This window comes from Sceloporus occidentalis, unplaced genomic scaffold, assembly GCF_023333645.1.
Source record: "Sceloporus occidentalis isolate IW3139 unplaced genomic scaffold, rSceOcc1.0.p SCAF_164, whole genome shotgun sequence".
NCBI classification, from domain to species: domain Eukaryota; kingdom Metazoa; phylum Chordata; class Lepidosauria; order Squamata; family Phrynosomatidae; genus Sceloporus; species Sceloporus occidentalis.
In genome coordinates this window covers 169,185-188,737 of record NW_028317144.1, presented here as the reverse complement: position 1 = coordinate 188,737, position 19,553 = coordinate 169,185, and the positions used below count along the sequence as shown (strand labels likewise).

The 19,553-nt window shown below is 40.8% G+C and overlaps 1 protein-coding gene across 3 annotated transcripts in view; it reads right to left on the bottom strand.

The window, feature by feature from the left end:
* The window catches only part of LOC149279480 (diacylglycerol kinase eta-like), an 89,241-nt gene that overhangs the window by 51,628 nt on the left and 18,060 nt on the right, over positions 1 to 19,553 (bottom strand). For all 3 annotated transcript variants that reach the window (XM_089501105.1, XM_089501104.1, XM_089501106.1), the window contains exon 2: positions 1,238 to 1,348. The gene's annotated coding sequence lies outside the window, so the exon portion shown is untranslated. The remainder of the gene's footprint in view (positions 1 to 1,237; positions 1,349 to 19,553) is intronic.

Genomic DNA, 19,553 nt, shown 5'->3' with positions numbered 1-19,553 from the left:
ATTTGGTTTAATAGTGGGAAACTGTGTAACTGTGCTGAAATTTAGTTCTGCAGCACTCTTTGACGTCAAACAGCGAGAATAAAAATAGTGTGGATTTCTGTCTCAAATAAAAACACTGTGTCCCAAGTACTGTTTGTGTGGTAATATGCGATTGTTGTGCCAAAATAGCATTTCCCATAGGAGTAGCATAAAGCGATACTAAAAAAAAACTTTTGAAAAAAGAAAAATGTGCTGGTTCTCTGTGTTCACTGAATGCTCTAAACCTATTTGAAGCGTCTTGTTTGAAAATAATTCATACCCACGAAAAATCAAACCCACAAGAATCTATGAACCACCATCATGTTCGAGGACCACCAACATTAAAGGAAGACTCCAGCCATCATATCCACTTTAAATTTATGCGGTGTCCTCCTTGCAAATGCATTGTGGGTCCTGCCGAACACGTCTCCTGCCACACGATATACTTACCGCCAGTCAGCTGCAGCACTGTCTTGGTGAGCGTTCCAGGGGGCCTCACGTGCCGAAAGTGATTTAAATGGGCCAGGCAGTGGCGTGATACATGATATCACAGAAGGGTAAAAAGTTATATCCTTCACATGCTGAACATACCCAGCGTGACCTGGAGTCTCTGGGTGAAGCCCTGCTTCCCCAAGTCTCTTGGGTCAGTTTCTTTATTCTCTTGGTAGGAGATCGCCACCTGGTCACTTTTACTCCCTGCTGGCTTCCATCAGACCTGCCCCCATCTATTCACAAAGCCACTTCACTAGAAGAGCGAGAGCTACCAGTAGGCTTGATAATTATTGGAGCAATATTGCATTGGGGAATTTGAGAGCAGCTGCTTTCACCTTGACAATCTCTTCACTAGGTCTTCTTCATGTAGTCATCGGAGAGATCCCATCAATCCAGACCATAAACGCTGCTTAGAACCTTAAACTCAACCGCGCACTCATCGTCACATCTAATCTATTGGTTTCCGCTATGCACTTCATCAGAGATTTCAATTTGCTTTGATGTTGCCCTATCAGATCAACATCTAATAATCTAAAAAGAACGTTAATAAATCTGCTTTTTCACTACTGAACATAATCAAGATAATAGGGGGGTTGTTAAGATTATGTTTTTATACATTAAAATTAAACAACTCTAGACAAAGGTGACAAAAACACGTTAAGAAAAATGGTACTTTTACAGGCAATAATAATAGCAAATGTTTAAGAACTTGTGTCAATTATCCTACCTTTGAATCCTTGGCATAGTAAAGGGTTCTGCCCCTCAGCTTAAAATAGCGTTTTTTCCATCTCTGAAATGAACTGGTTTGCTTCAGTAATAATCCTTCTTTGATACTTGTCTGAAAAGTAAACAACAAAAAAAGCACAATTGTCAAAACAGAAGGAGAACATTCTTCTCATGCTGCCGCTGCGTGAATGGACAGCAGCGCATTACAGAACAGGAAGCGCACGCAGAACAGACGATACATCAAAGCATGCATATGTCTCCTTTACAAAATCATTAATCGCACACCTCTTCATTTCTAATGAGACCATACAAATCTTGGCTGATTTTCCTTGGCTAGCAAGTAGCCCTGTTTTTACCTAATCTAGTGTTTGACTAAACGTAAAACATCGAACGCCGTGGCTTGGAGGTAACGGCCGCTTACAAATGTGGTGCGTTGTTTGTTTTAGTAAGTGTTTGCAGATATATCCATGTACCCCAACAAAGTAATATCGAAAACTGTGTTACGTTGTAATGGAAAAATCCATAAAGCAAATACTCAAACCGTCAATAAAAGATAATTCCCAGAACCACGGGGAAGCAATCTTTCAGAGCGCAGCGTCTCAAGTCTAGTCTAGTCCTAATCTACTAATTTGCAAGGGACTACAGAATTGAAAATTAACCAAGCGAAACTGAAAACTACAAGACGACCTGATTTATCACAAAACAAGGAAATACTTTCCTGGCCTATTATTAGCACAGTTAATCAATGCAATTTTGTGAAAGTCACCTTACTGAACTACACATAACTCTTCTCGTCTTTCAGGTAGAAGATCACTGGAATTGGCCTTTTCATAGCGGATGAGTTTGGAGAGGTGAAATTGCACCCCTGTGGCAAACTCAACTACTTTATCAACAACAAGATGGAGCAAAGATAATTGGCATACCTGGGATTTTAGCTGAACCGGCTTCATAGACTCAGAGAACCGAGACACAGAACCGGAACCCCGTCAGTCATCGGCTTTGGAAAAGTGTGCTTGAATACAACCACCTTACACAGAACCTTAAGTTACTGAAAGATCCCTAGTAACTAGGTTTGCACATTAAGAGCAGCCCGAACGAAAAGCTAAACTACTTCTGCTTCTAAAGGCATACTAAACATCGCAGACAAGGAACATATTGGATGTGTCTGTTCATTTAAAGAAGCCAGGCTTTCTCCTCTTGTACCAAACCAACCATGGAAACGAGAGTCATTTTATTCTGGCCGGTACAGTGCTGAAGGGAATAAGGATTAATGATACTAAACATTAATTATGAAGCAAGCTCTGTACCATCCATTATTGAATACTCTGACAAACATTGCATAATGGATCTTTACTGCTTCTTCTTTTATATTAAAATTCCTCTGCTGGGAATTGAGATGAAGTCACAAATCACTGGTGGAAGATAAGAGGCCATTTTAAAGACTCCTAAAACTATTTAAGCGAATAAGTTTAAAAAAACACAATAATGTATTTTTATGATATATTCCTTGGCCGCTGACTTTTTGGAGTTGTTTTCTAGTTCTCTAAAGAACGGGTCTAGGTATGAATACCACAATACAGATCTTTGACCACTAACTTTATGTGAAATTGTGAAGGTTTGGAAAATCAGAGGAGCAATACTCAGGGCTGACAGCAAGGGTTTCTGTATGGTTCCCTGCCGGTCTGGGCCCTCTGAAATGCATTTATTAAGATTCAAGAGTTCTGAATTCTCTGCACTACATTAAATACACACGTCTATTTAACTGCATTTAGCGATCCAAATAATCAATATATTTAAAGAAAAAAAAACAGCCTTACATGGAACTTCTAAAAAATTTCAGGACAGGAAACCATTTAGATAGTGTTGCCCAGATATAGGCTTCCATTGAGCTCAGCTCTCAGGGGGTTAAAGTTTTAAACTAATAATCTCTTAAACAACTCCACCAACTGGCAAACAAAAGGAAAAATCGAATTTCAATAAATGAATTAGCTTAAAGCCGTGACAGCTTCCTCCGATAAATTCCTTCACGCCTAACATTAGCATTGGGCGTTACAGCAATTTTAGCCCAAATCCATTGAAGTTAAACTACAAAACCCCAACGTGATGAGGAGGATATTTGGCCCATTTCTCCATGTAGAAATGCTTTACCTCCGAATCATTGTTGGGCTTGGAACATGAACTGCTTGTTTTCAGGAGCTTCCAAAAGATCTGAATGGGATTTAGGTACGGACCTAATAGGTCATTCCAAAATGTTCCACTCTTTGTTCCTTATCCATTCTCGATTGTGTTTCTGATCCCTATCTTTCCGAATGACCCATTTGCTCTTCAGCTGATGAGAGATGGCCTGACATCTAATGGAACATAACATTCAGACTCAGCAAAGCATTCCCACGCTTCCAGCACCACGCTAGATTTGTGGCATAGGGTTCTAAACGTGGAATACAGTATTTGCTTTTCATCAGTCCTTATCCGGCCAATGTCACGCCAAAAGTTCCACTTTTAACTCATTTCCTTGTTTTCATGTTCTTCTTAGAGGGAAGCGGTTTTTGCCTTGCCATAAGTGCCATATTTGCCCAGTCCCAGTGTCTTGCAGATGTTGAGTACTGACCTTTGCTGTGGTCAAACAATGATGTTCTAAGGTGTCCTTTATGATTTCTGGATAATTTTACATCTTGCTGTTTAAGGGATTTTGGAATAACAGCTAGGGCTGGCCCAAATTAAAGCCAACTGTTTACCAAGGTCTTCAAACACCCTTATAATCTGGTTCACTGGGTTGGGAAAACAGTACAGTGAAACATTAACATTGCATGTTTGTTTACCAAGAATATCAAGACAGCATAAAGGAGCACCAAACGTTGGTGATCTGACCATAAATCAGAATGAGGAATATGCAGAAAATGTTTTCACACAACTGTAGTATTGCTAAAAACATTAAAACTTGGCAAAGGAGGGCTGTATATCTCACAATATTATCTAATTCCAACACATGCAGATAAATCTGCTAACATTATGACATTAAAGTCTGCTCCTAGTTTAAATATTTTTTAAACCGCTCAGCTTTATTTAATTATTTTATCCTGCCTCAGAATCTACTTCATGACTGGAAGAGCTGACACTATTTTTTCAGACATGAACAACAAACCCAACCAAAATAAAGCATTATCCCGATAGACCCAACAAAAGGACCACAACGAAAACTTCCTGAAACAACTAGGAGAGAAAGTAAATCATCCCAAAATATATCTATTTATAAAAGTTTTACAAGTGGTAACTAACAGGCATATTCTGGTCCTGGCCCTGTAGCCTCTAAAAACATAAAAAGTCTATGCATTTGGAGTAATTCCATAAGATGATAAATTGGCTGAATATGTTTTGGTGGAGTTCTTTTTGCAGTTGTACCCTGCGTACAAAATGCTAAAGAACACAAAAGTGTTGGCGAACAAAACTCACTACGGCTAACCCCGGTGTCAGTGGTGGCCAAATGGTTGCATGACAAGTGTCCAAATGGTCCTAGGTCTTTGGGTACAAAATGCCATCTCAGGTTTAAGAAAGCATATTCCAATTAACATAAGAGTGATAAGAAACCTAAAAAGCAAAATGATTTAAAATAAAAATAAAAGGCTGTTTCTAAGTATAAAGTAGCCCCTGCTAGCAGACGTGCAACAACGTAGAAAGACTGCTACCTGCTGAATGACTTCAATGATGTATACACAGGACACCTACCTGCATACACGCAAACAACAATTCTGTCACAAACACAGCCATTTTAGTACTCACCGCGATTAAAAAAAACACAGCAGACAGAAGTGATTATAATTAGCTTTTATAGGAGCGTGTCATAACATTTACTCTCTATGCAGAAGTGATGGAGTAGTGGGAAGAAAATAAAGCTCACGCAGCTTCTCATTTCACTCGCATAACACGTTTTACTCAGAAGTGAACGCTCAAGAAAAAGACACAAGGAGGTGTGCGCACACAGACACGTAGCCACACTTGTTTTCTCTTTTTTTATGGCAAAAGAAACACATTTTAGATTAAAACTGAATATACGTCTGCCCATTCGTTACACTGGCGTTTCAGATAGCTGAATGAACCTAAGAGAAAATTGAGTCTATGGCCATCTATTGGGCCAACATAGAAAAAAGATTTAAAGCTATATAAGCTTTTTAGGGACCTCAGAGGTCTCTCCTTCAGATAGATCTTTAGTGGGACTCATACACCAATACATACTTATACTGATAAAGCAACATATTTTTCTTCTGTCTGATCTAAAAACAGATTCGCTAAATAGACTGGAGTCTACAGGACTCAACAATATGTTCCTGGCTGAGCCAACGCCAGTATAAATAGATACACTGAGCCAGGGCATTCCAATAATACGTCTTGGGGGTTAAATGAGAATTCTTATGTTGGGAAGCCAATACTTGGTATGATAGATCGGCAGACACATAGCACATTGTATACAAAGAATAGACAAGACGATTCCCCATGCCCTAGGCTTTAGCAGAGACTGATGTTGCAACAAAACCATGATGTTCGAAAACAAAAAAATATCTCTTTATATTTTAGCCATGAGTATTACAATACACCGATCACTCCGCACGGGAAATGGAATGGTATTATTATTCCAGGGAGGCCTAAAGTGTGTGTATACACATATGGTATATGTGCTGTGAGATAGGTCTGGGATCGCCCCTCGCCGAGGTCAAGGGACAAGTGCCCGTCTTCATTCACACCAGGCAAACAGCAGTAAGTTCGTGCAATCTGACACAGGGTCAGGTTTATTGGAAAGGTTGCAAAGACAAAAGAAATATAACAACACAGCAACAAAAGAAATACCTTGCCTGCCCGGCACTTACTATACAAGGGATGTCCCTCACTTCTCTCTGCCAACTTAACATAATATGTCCAGCAACCTTTACTCACATGTCTCTCCCACGGACAGGCTTTCTGTGTCCTCAGCCAGAGAGCTACCTGCCCTCCTGGCTTCCCTTTTATATCCGCCCTCTCATTCACCTACATTAATCACCTAGCAGGTGGGAGACTCTCGTGTTACTTCACATAGGAAAGGAATCTAGGAGAAACAAACCTCCCTTCCACCACCAATCCTACATGAATGTCACAGTGCCCTTCAGCATACCAAGACATTTTGGACAATGCTATGCTTCCAATGTTGGGGGAGCAGTTTAGGGGAAGGCCCTTTTCTATTCCAGCGTGACTGTGCCCCAGAGCACAAAGCAAGCTCCATAAATAGATGTTTGGATGAGTTTGATGTGAAAGAACTTCACTGGCCCACAGAGCCGTGACCTCAACCCCATCAAACAGCTTTGGGATGAATTGGAACAGAGATTGCAATGTCGCAAAAGCCCCTGTTGGTGTAAGGTGAAGGTGTACCAATACTTTTGTCCATATAGTGTAAGTTTTGGGCATCATAAAAAGGTATGGTAATGTCCCACATTACACAACCTGGCATATTAAGAAATATAAAAACATTATGAACCATTCTTTTAGCACATGTGACCATGAAGATGATGTTAGCATTCCAATGAATTACCCCTTCACGTAACAGTTTATCACTTTCTCCCACATTCATTCAGCACTTGCTTCACTGACCTTAAAAGCCTCCTGTGCAGAGTTCAGGGAAAGGCTTGCATAAACTATAAGCAGGGGAAGTTATGTTACTCCTTTTTTTCTGTTATGCTTACAGTTTCCATAGAAGTATGAACAGGGAAAGGGATTAACTGGATTGCTCTCTAAATCCTTACAGCCATCCATAATAGAGAGGGGAAGTTAGCAAGCATGTATTTGCCACAAAGGAACAGCATTTAACATCACCAGATAAGCCAATTGTTAAAAGATTCCCTAATCAGCGCTCAAATACTAGAAAATCACACACATTATTCTCCTACTGTTATTGAGTCCGGCTTCGGTTCTCTTTTTTTGTATTCCAAGAGAGCGGTTGAAATAAAGTTATCAACACATTATCCACTTAGATTTCATGGGCGATAAAAGCCAGGCACTGCCCATATAAAGCCCACGGGGAAAACCATTTGTCTCTGGCCAGCCTCAATGTTTTTCTTACTCTACCTAAGCAAGCAGACAGACCTTATGGGCATCATAATCAGCTCTGATGGATAGCTTCTACCAAATTCAACATCTCCATACCTTATTTATGGATTTATAAAGCCCACATCACATTCCAGATCACATTCCACAGTGCTGGTAAATGGGTAAACCCAACAAGAATTCATTGGGTAACAATTTGGACTCGCAGAAAAAAAAAAAAAAGTGAGGAGGGCCCTGCTCTTTCAGTCTAAAAAAAATAAAATAAAAATGTGGGTTTAACAGGCACCAGAAGTATGTGTAGAAAAAGCACCTATACATTATTATGTATTTTATAGATATACAGACTATATAATATTTTACAGAAACTTACATGACACATTCGTGTCCTCCCGACACATTCCCCCAGCTAGCTAGATAACATTGGGTGAGGATGCACACAACGGGATGGTGGTGTCCTTAAGTTTCATGAACCGGCCACACAAAGCTGGAATAACCAACTCAAAGCCGTAACGAGGTGATATGCATAATCTTAGGCAGAAATGGAAAGGCAGAGAACAACTGAAATATTCCGTGTATCCTTAGCAACAGACTGCATGTGATTATATCTGTATGTGACAGCAGGCTTCCTGTATGCAGAGCTGCAGGTGTTTATATAAATGCCAAACTCAGGAGGTGGAGGTGACAGTTCCAGTCATCAAGTTTGTTGACAGACCAGGTTCTAAGGATATCGCGTATGAGTCAGTCCCAGCCTGAACCGTCTGAGCTCACACTTCATAATGGGCCAGTGACAGATCAAACAGTATCGAGACATGCCCAGAATCCATGGTCACCTTGCAAAGAATAACAGGACGTGGTATGTTAGAGAGGTCTATGTCCTGCTGGAGGACCCAAGACTTTAAAGATGGGAACCACTAAGGTCTAGTGCCTTGTTTAGAACTGGTGGATGCTCCCATAACTGTTAGTGTGGGAAACGCAGTAATTAGGTTGTTTACCCTTTTCAAGTCGTCCTTCATCTTAAAACAACACCTATAAAACATGATAAGCAGCTTCCCTGTGGAAACAAAATGTCCTACAGCATTGCCTCTTCATCCAGGTCATCCGATAAGCTGGTGCTAGAATGCTTACGGACGGCCTTCTTTATAAACAGGAGCTGAACAAGCAAAGCATGTTAACATTTTAAGATTAAAGGGCTGTTTGCTTTCCTTGCCTCTGGGTTTTATAAATGTTTCATTTTAATTTAAATATTATTAGCTTAAGATGTCAACAGTTGGAGAAGTGTCTTGGCAAAAAGTTCTAAGAGTCTGTGTATCCAGTACCGGCCAATTATTGTTATAGGATGTTTAAAGAAACACTTCATTAAAAATGATTTGGTAACATTAACATCAGATTGTGCACAACATTCATTGTCCTTTTATTTCAGATATTGCGGTGACGCATATCACTGGAAAACCTGTTGTAAATGGATTGCACTGGACTACAGACTTGAACTGGGAAATATACGGCCTCCTCTAACGCACCCTTCTAAACTTTTCTCATCAACCTTTGCTGCAAAAGTTCCAGTATTCCAGCAGTCAACAGTTCCATAAATAATGCACTCTGATCTCAAAACAGCCCACTACATCTTCACTGTAAATGATCCCCACCATTCAAAGGAAAGCAGCTATACTGGTGAAAGAAGAAAGGATTTTTTAGACAATGTTTGTACCCTTCATTGAGCCGACGCAGAAAATGATGGAGTCATATACTTTTGGTACCCTGGAAGAAGATATCTCTGAAGTGCCAAAGGCATATTTTACTCTACATCTACATGTACATTGACCCAATAAAAAGGTATCAGCTTCAACTAAAAGACACAAACATGTACATCTAGAGAAAAGCAGAGCTGTTAATATATGTCTTCTAAAGAGTGCAGGCGTTACAGCGGACCTAATTACACCTTACTTTAGTATAGTCACCAGCATATCCAGAATCCTAAATGGAGACCCCATAACATAACCCCATAACAAAACCGTTTCATGATGTGAAGCCAGGACCTATATCTTTCCATCAAATGAGTGAAACGGAACATACCGATAGAAATAGCTTATAACAGGCATGAAAATCCTGTGAACGGAAGGTTAATACGACTGACATTTTAATGTTAAAATGTCCATGTACAGCGCTGCAGAATTTCAATAAATAAAAAGATAATTCTACGTGTCAGCATATCATGAAACCCAAATGAGTTCTTGCTATTCAAAAGTTAGATAACACGTCAATTTCTCATGAAATAAAGAACACTGCAAGCAATCATAATGTCTGCACGGGGTGGACACTGTGGCTGCAAGGTATTTTTGTGCTAAAATCCTCAAACCACTGTAACGACTTTAATGTTGCTTGTGAAAACTGAAATTTGAATCCATGAAAAAAAAAAAATCCAGATGTCCTGCATGACATTTATTTTTAGACCCAGGGCTAGAACACTAAATAAATTCCTGTCGCTGTGGTAGTTCCCCCAAATCTTTTAAAAAAGGTCAAGTCACATCAAAAAAAACAACCAAAAACATACCATGTTCTTAAAAAAATACAATTGCCAGTGGCCCCCAAGGCAAGCCCGAAACTAGGGCAGCTTGTCAATGATGGCCCCTGCATATGCATAAAACACATACATATATATATATCAATAGACCACTCTAACTTCTGCTCTCAAGAGATACGTCTTATAACAACCATGAATGAAGAGACAAGTCCATCATGGCCACCAACCTTGCTGTTGATCCTGAAGAAGGCAAAAACCCACAGAGAATTTCCAAATGTGCCTCAAAAAAAAAGGGAAAAAAACTCCTGCTGGACTCCAAAATGTCAATCTGATTTCCCGCTGGATCAACAAGCGATAATGAACCCTGTCCTTATAATCAATTATTTCTGTGTATCTTTGCTAAAATGTCAAGCCCGTATTTAAAGGCATCTATTGAATTTGATATCACGTCTGCGGGTAGCGAATTCCACATCTTTAAGTAAAACCTCCTTTCTTCAAGTGTGAAGAGAAGATGTCATGTTCTTTGTACAGTGCTATTAAAGAAACAGGTCATCAGACATACTGTCCCTGTATGCGTTTGTATAATCCTATTATATCCCCTCTAAGATGATTTTTTCCTCAATGTACACAAAATCAACTTCTCTAGCCTTTCTTAATAACGAAGGTGTTCCATTCTTCTAATTTATTTAGCACAATTTAAATAATATAAAGAAGCACAAAAATGTTACAGAAGGAGAAAGCTTATCATCCGACATATACACGGATGGGCTGGCGTTGCCCTCTGAGCTGGTCCAAATTCTTTAAAGAGGGCTTGCCAGCTATGGGAGGCAGGAGCTCAGTGGGGTCATGTAACGCAGCGTTACCCGCCCCATATTAGTAGTGTGAGTAGGGCTGAAATCAAGCCCCAAGTGTGAGTGTGCACGTATAGGGATTTTAGCTTTACTAGCCACCTTGACCAAAAGGTGACAGCCCTCCCCTGCTTACACAGTGGCTACAAGATTACACTCGTTAAGTATGGTATTTTTTGTGAATATGAGTTGGGGTGCGTTTACACCGTAGCCAATAACGATATCACTGTGATGCATGCTACTGGAGCATCGGTTCCAATTATCACGGACTTTAAAAGGAAGCCATTAATTCAAGAGCGTGCTACTAAGCGCTGATGAAGCTTTAATGCTTAACATTCAGCAGTAAAAATCCATGAAATAGATTAGCGAGGTGGCATAGGGTGGCATCCTGCGAGTTGCCTGCGGGACTCTCAATAGTACCTTTGTAATTAGGGCAATGTGAATAAAAGCGTTTCAGGAGAGTGACAGCTTGGCATGACCTAGCTGATGCTGTCATATCCCAGTGGGGGAAACAAACTCCAGCAGAGGATCTATTTTTAGAGGCAGCTCTTTCGTTGCTGGAGGTCTGCCAGAAGAGCTAGGATGTGACAGGATGATAAAGCATCCCCACTTTACAGCTCAAGTCACAGCGGTCACAGGAAGCGGGGAGCCGGGGCTGCAATGTGACCTGTGCGAACATGAGACAGCGAGTACGCGTTCTTACGAAGCTGTACTCCAGGGAAAGCTGGAGGCTTCGTGTAGGGGGTCTGATCTACATAGTAAACAATAACACTAAACAAAAAATAATCTGCCGCTGCCGCCTCCCCCACCCCGCCTTCTGTGCCATCTGCTGGGTATTACAACAGGAAGGGGGGCAGCACTTTTTTATATAAACTCTTGGACACACAGTAAAACTGGACATTGCGGGAGTTTACTGGCTTTGTGTGTTGTATAAAAAAGGTTATTATATATGGTTAATGACCTTTGTATGTTTGTCTGCATACCAAGAGACTCCATAAAACCGTATTGAGGAATCTGACCAAAATTGCCTTGGAAAATACTATTATTTTTTGTTTATATAGTGCCAACAATTACCCTGCTTGCAAGATTATAATGTAGAGGCCGCTACTGAAGCTGAAGGACCTCCTTTCCTACTGAATGCTTGCCATAGGTACCATGGTTAAAATGCCTCTACAACTACTGTACTTCCCTGTAAGCAACCTAGTTGGGCCCTTGGACTAAAGCCGCAGGTCCAGGGTGCCTTTAAGTCATGGAGCGCTGGGGTTTGATCTCGGATCCTGCGATTCTGCAGGGAGGAGGCCGTGAAGGCAGCTAGGGGGCACTGTCCTTGGTCAGACTCTGGCCAGCACCCAGGGTAAATACGTCACTGCCCCCTGTTATTATATTGTTAACTGTAAAGCACGAATGAGAAAAAATATTCAGAAAACACCTTTCATTTCATAAGCCTCAGCTTTAAAACACCCAGTCATAGCTGGATAGAACGGATACGCGCATCTTGACAGTATTCCTTCCACCGAAAGACGCGGCATACCGACTAAGATAAAAGAACCAGGTTCTGCTAATGCCTGCATTGCTATAATGGATTATAGAGTGGAATTAAACCAGCCTGTTCTACATGTTGGCATTTTTCATAGATATCCACTGATCTCCACCGACTCCGGAGTCCCCATGTCATCTAGCCAAGCTAACAGCATCATCGTGTATTTAGATACTGCCAACCATGCATGCGGTGCTTTACTGTCAGAATAAAATGCACAAATGAAAACATGGATTACTTTTCAAAACTGGAGTTTGAACCCAAAAATACATGTTGTAATATTTCTGAGACCCGCAAAACCCAATCTATAAATCCCACTGCAATCAAAGGAAAATACTAAATTGACCTCACCAGATCTCACAAAGTGACATTTAAACCAAATCGTTCTATACGAATATATATGAATATTACCTATGGATACCAGTTAAACTCTTTTGAGCCCCGTGTTGCTGAACCGTATGGCACTCCGAGCCCTTAATGTTTGCACAGCGATGCGTGTAATGCAGTAGTGACTATGGACACACAAAAACCAGACGTGTTAAAGAGACAGCATGACGGTGAAGAATGCATATCCTATCCAAGCATGTGGGGGTCTCTGTAAACCCGCACACAAGTCAGCACTGGAGCTGGCTGGAGGAGACTATTCTATGAATGCACGCTGGTGGCTTAACACATCTCCGGTAAGCCAAGGAGCTTGGGGGCTTACGGGCAAATGCATAGGAGGTATTCTACTGAACACGAGAGAAATTATTTCTGAGGACTTAAAGCTAAGCAGTGTGCTGGTTTGTATAGATAGAGGCATTAGTGGCAGAAAGGGAGGTGGCTGTGCTGCGTTACAGACCTCTGGTATTATGTACAGTTCTGGAGAACCCCTCTTCAGAAGGCCATACACGTATTGGATAACGTTCAGAGGAGGGCAACTAAAACGGTAAATTGTCTGCACAATAAAAAATGGAAAGAAGAGAGAGGCAATGTGATAAATTCCTGTATCTATTACATGGTAATAGTACAAGAAGGGAGTTTATTTCAGAGAAGGTTTGCTTCTCCCCATTTTCCTGCCTCCCACAAAGAAAGTATTTTAGCAAATATATTATTTTTATTATTTATTGTTTTATATAGCGCCATCAAATCCCATAGCGCTGTACAATGGGTAGACAGGACATAACAAGTAGTATGTAACATAAGCCTATAAGTAATTTTTATGCAGAAGACTGAAACACTGATGTCTTTTCTCCAAGCACTAACTTAGGACTTTGACTCCTGCATATGAGTGCACTTCATACATGCGCACACACATACATACATACATATACACGCGACACTTGAAATATTACATAGCCCTAAAATAAATGAAGCTCTTAAAGAAGGATGCATGTATGTGGAAAATTCATGTACCTCTTGCTCTCAGTACAAAGAACCACGCACTCAGCCTCTGACAACCCAACGATCAGGGGGGAAAAAACTCCTTTTCTGAAATTGTTTCCCGTTAAAAGTAAAAATGTGCAATACCAATTATATCTTGTCAGATCACGGTGTTAAATCTAACCTTTTCATGACAACCAGTTATTTTCACACTTGCAAACTAAGCACAAACCCATAATTAGAACTTTGTCAATGAAAACCAGAGGTAGGAATCCAAACACTCAGCCAGACGAGCAAATGCCCGGGGGGGGGGGGGGTCAGGTCTTTCATGAACGGCTATTTTTGGAAGATGGTATTTAAGAAGTATGTTCTGGCTGCCTAGAAATTATATAATAACCACTGAAACAAGTTTTCATAAAGAAATGGAAGGCTAGTTATTTATTAGATGATCTAAACAAACAATTAGCCATCAATGTACAGCTGTAGGGCAGATAACGGCACAGAAAAGTCTTAAAGAAAGTACATTTTAACCCAAGATCATCGACATAGCTGCAGGCAGCCTGGCTTCTTGTGGGGGTTTTTTGGCCACAAAAGATTTCACTTTAATTTGAACAGCAAGATCTAGTAAAAGATCTAGAAAATACAAAGCACGCTATTATTGGACAATTCCTAAGCAAGGGTTAATCAACAGTTACAGTTTCTGGAGCCAGAGAGGCCCTTTGGGGCCGGCACAGAGCTTAAAATACATGCGGGAAAGAGAAGGGTTTAGAGACCGCATGTTCTTTTGTAGGAATAGTAAAGATCCCGCAGGCAGTTACGGGATGAACAGCAGTGCTTTCTCTGTTGGATCCTCTCCCTTCCTAAACCCCTGTCCATTCCAACGCAGACGGAATTTATTTCTATATATAGCTGCTTCACCTAAAGGGCCCGGACTGCTGATTAACAAACGGCCTGTTTATTGTGGCTGCTGAGCCATACCGTCGCACCGTTAAATCATACTTGCACCCCTTGTCAGGACTCGTACAGCGAACTTCAGTCCTGCTAAATATCAACGCGACTTGCCGGGGAGCCGCAGATTTATTAAATGCCCGCACTTCTGCATTTAGCATTGGTATACGTAAACGCAAAGCCGTAGATCCAAGCTACCGCAATCCATACGCACATGAAGCCAGGAACGGGGAAAAGTCGTATAAAACAGCGCCTACTTTAAAATATTCTCAACCATATTCCAAATGCGATTCACGCCGTTACGGCTAATGCTGAACGTGAACAGGACTGCTCACCAACTTCACTATGTACCATTTTAGAATCACGTCGATATTGTTACGCAGGCGTAGAGATGTCAATTTCCGGAGATTTTGAGGCCATGGGGAGAAAAAACTTCAAATTTTAGAAAAAAAAAATATTACAAATGCAGAGTGGATTAGATTTACAAATTGGAAATCATTTTGTTGCGTTGCAATGTATAGAAAAGTATTAGGCTTGTAATAAAATGACAGCTTGTTCAGTAAATAATAAACTAAATTTGCTTTTTAAAACGTTTTTTTGTTACAAATGGAACAAGGTGTGTATCTTTTAAGAACATTAAAGCTATACACGAGAACTGGATGCTGGTCTCACTTTTCTACCGAGAGGAGGAGAAGAAAACCCAACTTACTGACCAGACTCAGACTACAGGTAAACATTACACTGTGCCGGGGAGAACATCGTTAAGATAAAGGTTAGAAATATAACAAACTTAAGCTCTTAAGAATATTCCACACTATTCCCCCCCCCCCCCCCAATTTTTCTGGAAGAAAAAAATAAAAAAAAACTACGTAGGGGGGGGCTCTTCCCCGTAACCCTGTTAAGGAGACGCTGAATTCCATGAACACAGACTTTTTAACACATACGGTAAACCGGGTTCGAACATACAGAATGAATATTTTGCATCACGCAACCGGTTTCTAGGCAACCACCATCCCTAGGTTTCTGGAAGCCTGCCAACTAGATGATAAAAAGAGAAAGTAGAAGGAAAACGAGTACCATTAATTTCCTTCAAGCCGGGCTAAATCAATCCCAACGTGTGGCGTATTACTGCACAGAGTGATAAAAAACATGTCGGCGAATTCCAGCAGCCTCCTGACACGCGGAACCCTTTGCGGCAGCTCAGCTGAGAGAGACACCATCGGTAGCGGCCCTTCTTCCCTTTAAAGTTGCTCCAGCGGCGCGCATGTTTTAGACATCGTCGCAGCGCTCACTTGTATTTGCAAGGGGAAAAATGAGGCATGGCTGGTTCGGTGGAAGATCAAAGTGATCCCCGGCCAGCGGGAAGAGGAGGAATAAGTCAGAGATGTCCAACGGTTTTATTGCTTTCGTTTAGTAAGAGCTGCTGGCCATGAAAGGGCTTTCTCGCTGGTATTGTAGATTCGGAATATCTCAGTTACCTGCTGCAATAAATCTGATCTTGAAAGAAAGGAGCAGGGCTCTCTCCACCAAATGTATCGGTTTGTCTTAGTCTGTCAATTCTTGTCTTGTCATATCCCTTGAATTTATGTATTGTATTAAGCGCTGCGTAAACTGTTGGCGCTATATAAATAAAAGATAATAATAATAAATAAGAATAAAGGCATTTTTATTGCAAAATGGCACGAATACAGAAAGTTGGTTAATAAACAGCGGCACATGAAATGCTGTCATTTTAGAAGGTTTCTGATTAACTTTTTTGGGCAAAAGCACACTTGTACCTATGAGTGAGGGTTACTGGATATAGTCTCTAGATCGGCACAAACATATATAGGTGGCCGCGCCGCTCACACCAAGCGAGTATAAATAATGCAAATAATACCAATTCAATGTAGCTTCAAGGAAATACGAGCAGTATCTAAAATTCTATCATAGAACAAAGAGAAAAGAAAAAAACATCATAGTGTAGCTCATCAAAATAACTGTGTATATATATATCTAACAGGCAAATTGGACCCTTACGTTTGGTGGGGCTTATTGAAGCCCATAAACCGCGTAGGGGGGTGAGCGGGAGGGATTGTTCGTCTCCCGAATAGATTTTACTCTCCACCGTGGAATTATTCAAAGCTTCGTGATCTCGGAAAGAGAGAAATCCAGGTAACTACTCCCAAATTCTTCAAAGCACAGATCCGGAGGCGAGGGTGAGATAAAGATGAATACTGGACCGGTCGGAACGATCGGAAGCGAGGACCACGCCGGAGTCACACAACAGCAAAAGACGACAATTCAACTCAACGCTATTATTGTTTATATACATAGCGCCATCATATTCCATAGCGCTGTACAATGGGTAAGTACATACCATGTCATATATAACAATCTGATTTACAGAAACAACAAGTGAGGAGGGTCTTGCTCAAAGAGCTTACAATCTATAGGTGGCGGTCGGGATAAGAACATTACTCGAGAAGGACAGTGTTATTGCCTCAGCTGTCAGTTCTGTTCTACCGCTGTAGACCCTGAAATCTGAAACGTCTGCAAAGCCATAAATGAATCAATCGTTACTGTAACTTCTAGCCGCAGACACAGACAGCATATAGCGATCTCAAATTCTGGTATCCTCACTTCCAGCATCGCACTCGTAAAAAGAACTACACAAGGACGGCTTAAGTGTTTATATTAAACACTTTCTCCTTTTTAAACATTTCTTCATGCGGTTAACAACTTTTGCATACGTGTCTAACGGCACGACTATCCCAAAGGTACAGCTACAAGCTATAAAATTGGGGCACCAAAAGTGTACATCACGCGACATGTTTGGGCTCACAAGAAGGGCCATCTTCTGTACTACGGGTTTACATTTGATCCAAGCAACAGGAATACGATGAAGACTTATACAATGATGGCAGCAGCCGAGGACTACTGTGTGTAGCCACAAATGCCTTAAAGGTGCCACAGGCTCCAGGTACAAGGGCAAGAAAGGTTAAGGATCTCTAGAATGGCAGTACATTCAGCTCTCATATGCACTTCAATGCATACAAGTGTAACCTTATAAATTAATGCAATATCACAAGAGTTTCGCACAACTAACTTTAGCAAGGACTGAAAACGCTATAGCAAAAAAAAAAAAAAAAAAATACACCACAAAAAGTGGGCCAGAGAACTTTTTTTTTATTTTTTTTTTTAAAGTAAGTTTTCTGCAAAATAGTGTTCTTTTCGCCATAAGGAAGCTGATACATTTTAATGGCCGCATAAGATAGATACAACGTTATATAAGCTTCTGGGACCTTTTAGGTCTCTTCTTCAGATAGATTTTCCCTTACTGCCATAGCAACCAATTGAAAACTGCAGGATCATTCCATTGGCTGCTATAGTTAGAACATCATTCTTTAAACTCGATTCAGAATCGCATAATCCCCACTGTACGTGGAATCCGTGGATCAGAAATCTACTTGCGATATATAACGTGGCTGCACACGAGCTACAAATGGCAGCCTACATGGCGGTAAAGTACTCTCGAAAACAGATACCTGTAGAAAACCGGCGCTAAATAAATGTTTAGCTTAAAACTACAATGCATGGCGTACCGAGGCTCCTTTCCCCTCCTTCTGTAGGCAAGGAAGAGGGGGAGGGGAGGATACACAGCGGCCAATGGGTTAATTTAAAACAGGAAATGGTTTGCTATTTAAAGCAATGCTCCGTTTTCCCTTCCTAGATATCATATAGCAATGCGTAAACCGCTATATAATCCCTAAAAACACATCAGGGCGGAACGCACATTATCAGGATAAGTTACCCCGAAATGCAGAATAAACATGCTTATTTTACATTAAATACCGGAGGAAGAAAAGAGCTGCACAAAACATTCTCACGCAGAAAAGAAAAGCAACATTTAGAATGGCGAGGAAAGGATCTAGAAGAACACGATCATTTTCTTCATTAAATTATGCTTGTAACAATGCAAACACTAGGAATTCACTTATATTATTATTTAGATTGAAACACCTAAGAAAGAAGAATATAATATATATATATATATATAAAATATAAAAATAAAAGAGTGAATGGATTCTCCAATTCTAATGAGTAGTCCTAAAATGCACCAGGGGCAATAGAAACCTCTTAATCTGAAGTCCAGGCCTGGAAGTCGTAGAGTTAACTCTTTGCAATGTCCTGAAACAGTTAATGCCTTCAAGGCAAGCGTCCTCCGCACATGCCTCAAAATGTGCCTGAAAGTTGTAAAGAACTTCTAATTTAAAACATTTTTTGTGTGTGTTCTGGACCGCCAGTTTCTAAAAATAAGTCATGAGAATAAAACTGCTGGAAGGGAAACACATCGCAGAGTTTCTTTATTTGAGACATCTGTGGACATCATGGAAATTGCACTGTACACCACTACTGTAATTACGCGCATGTACGACAAAAATAAATATCCTTATAGCGCTTACTCGGCTTAACTAGGGCACGAACCTTAAAAGGGACGGTCCCCTCGCAGCCTCGGCGACAAAACATGCATATTAAAGCACTCGGTATCCCATAAGAGCCCATTTGGCCCATAAGAGCCCCCGGCAATCTCACACAGACCAGCGTTAGAACGGACGAGCCGTGAGCACTGGGTAAGCAGGAGATGGGTTCAATCCCTCCATGGCAACGTAAAGGGGATACTCAACCGCCATATGCTTTATGATGGAGTGTCTCCTTAAGCCAATTCGCCTCCTCAGGTTGGCGAGGGGGTGCTTTATAAGAATAAGAAACCCAAGAGGCAACCTGCCTGGTTTTGCCGAGACCTTTTGAGGCCATGTCTGTGACTTCCAGGATTTCGTTAGAGTTGCAGTAACATGAAAGCACTCCTCTTTTACCAACATCTTACCAAATACCGTACAATATTTAGATCAATGACAGTGTAAGACTACGAGTATTGGACTGTCGGCACTCAGGAACCAGGCTTAATTGTAAATAGCGATGAAATGTAGATCATTTTTATTGTCGGATCCGTAATCCCATAAGATCAATGCAGACCAGTAGAAAATATCAAAATGAA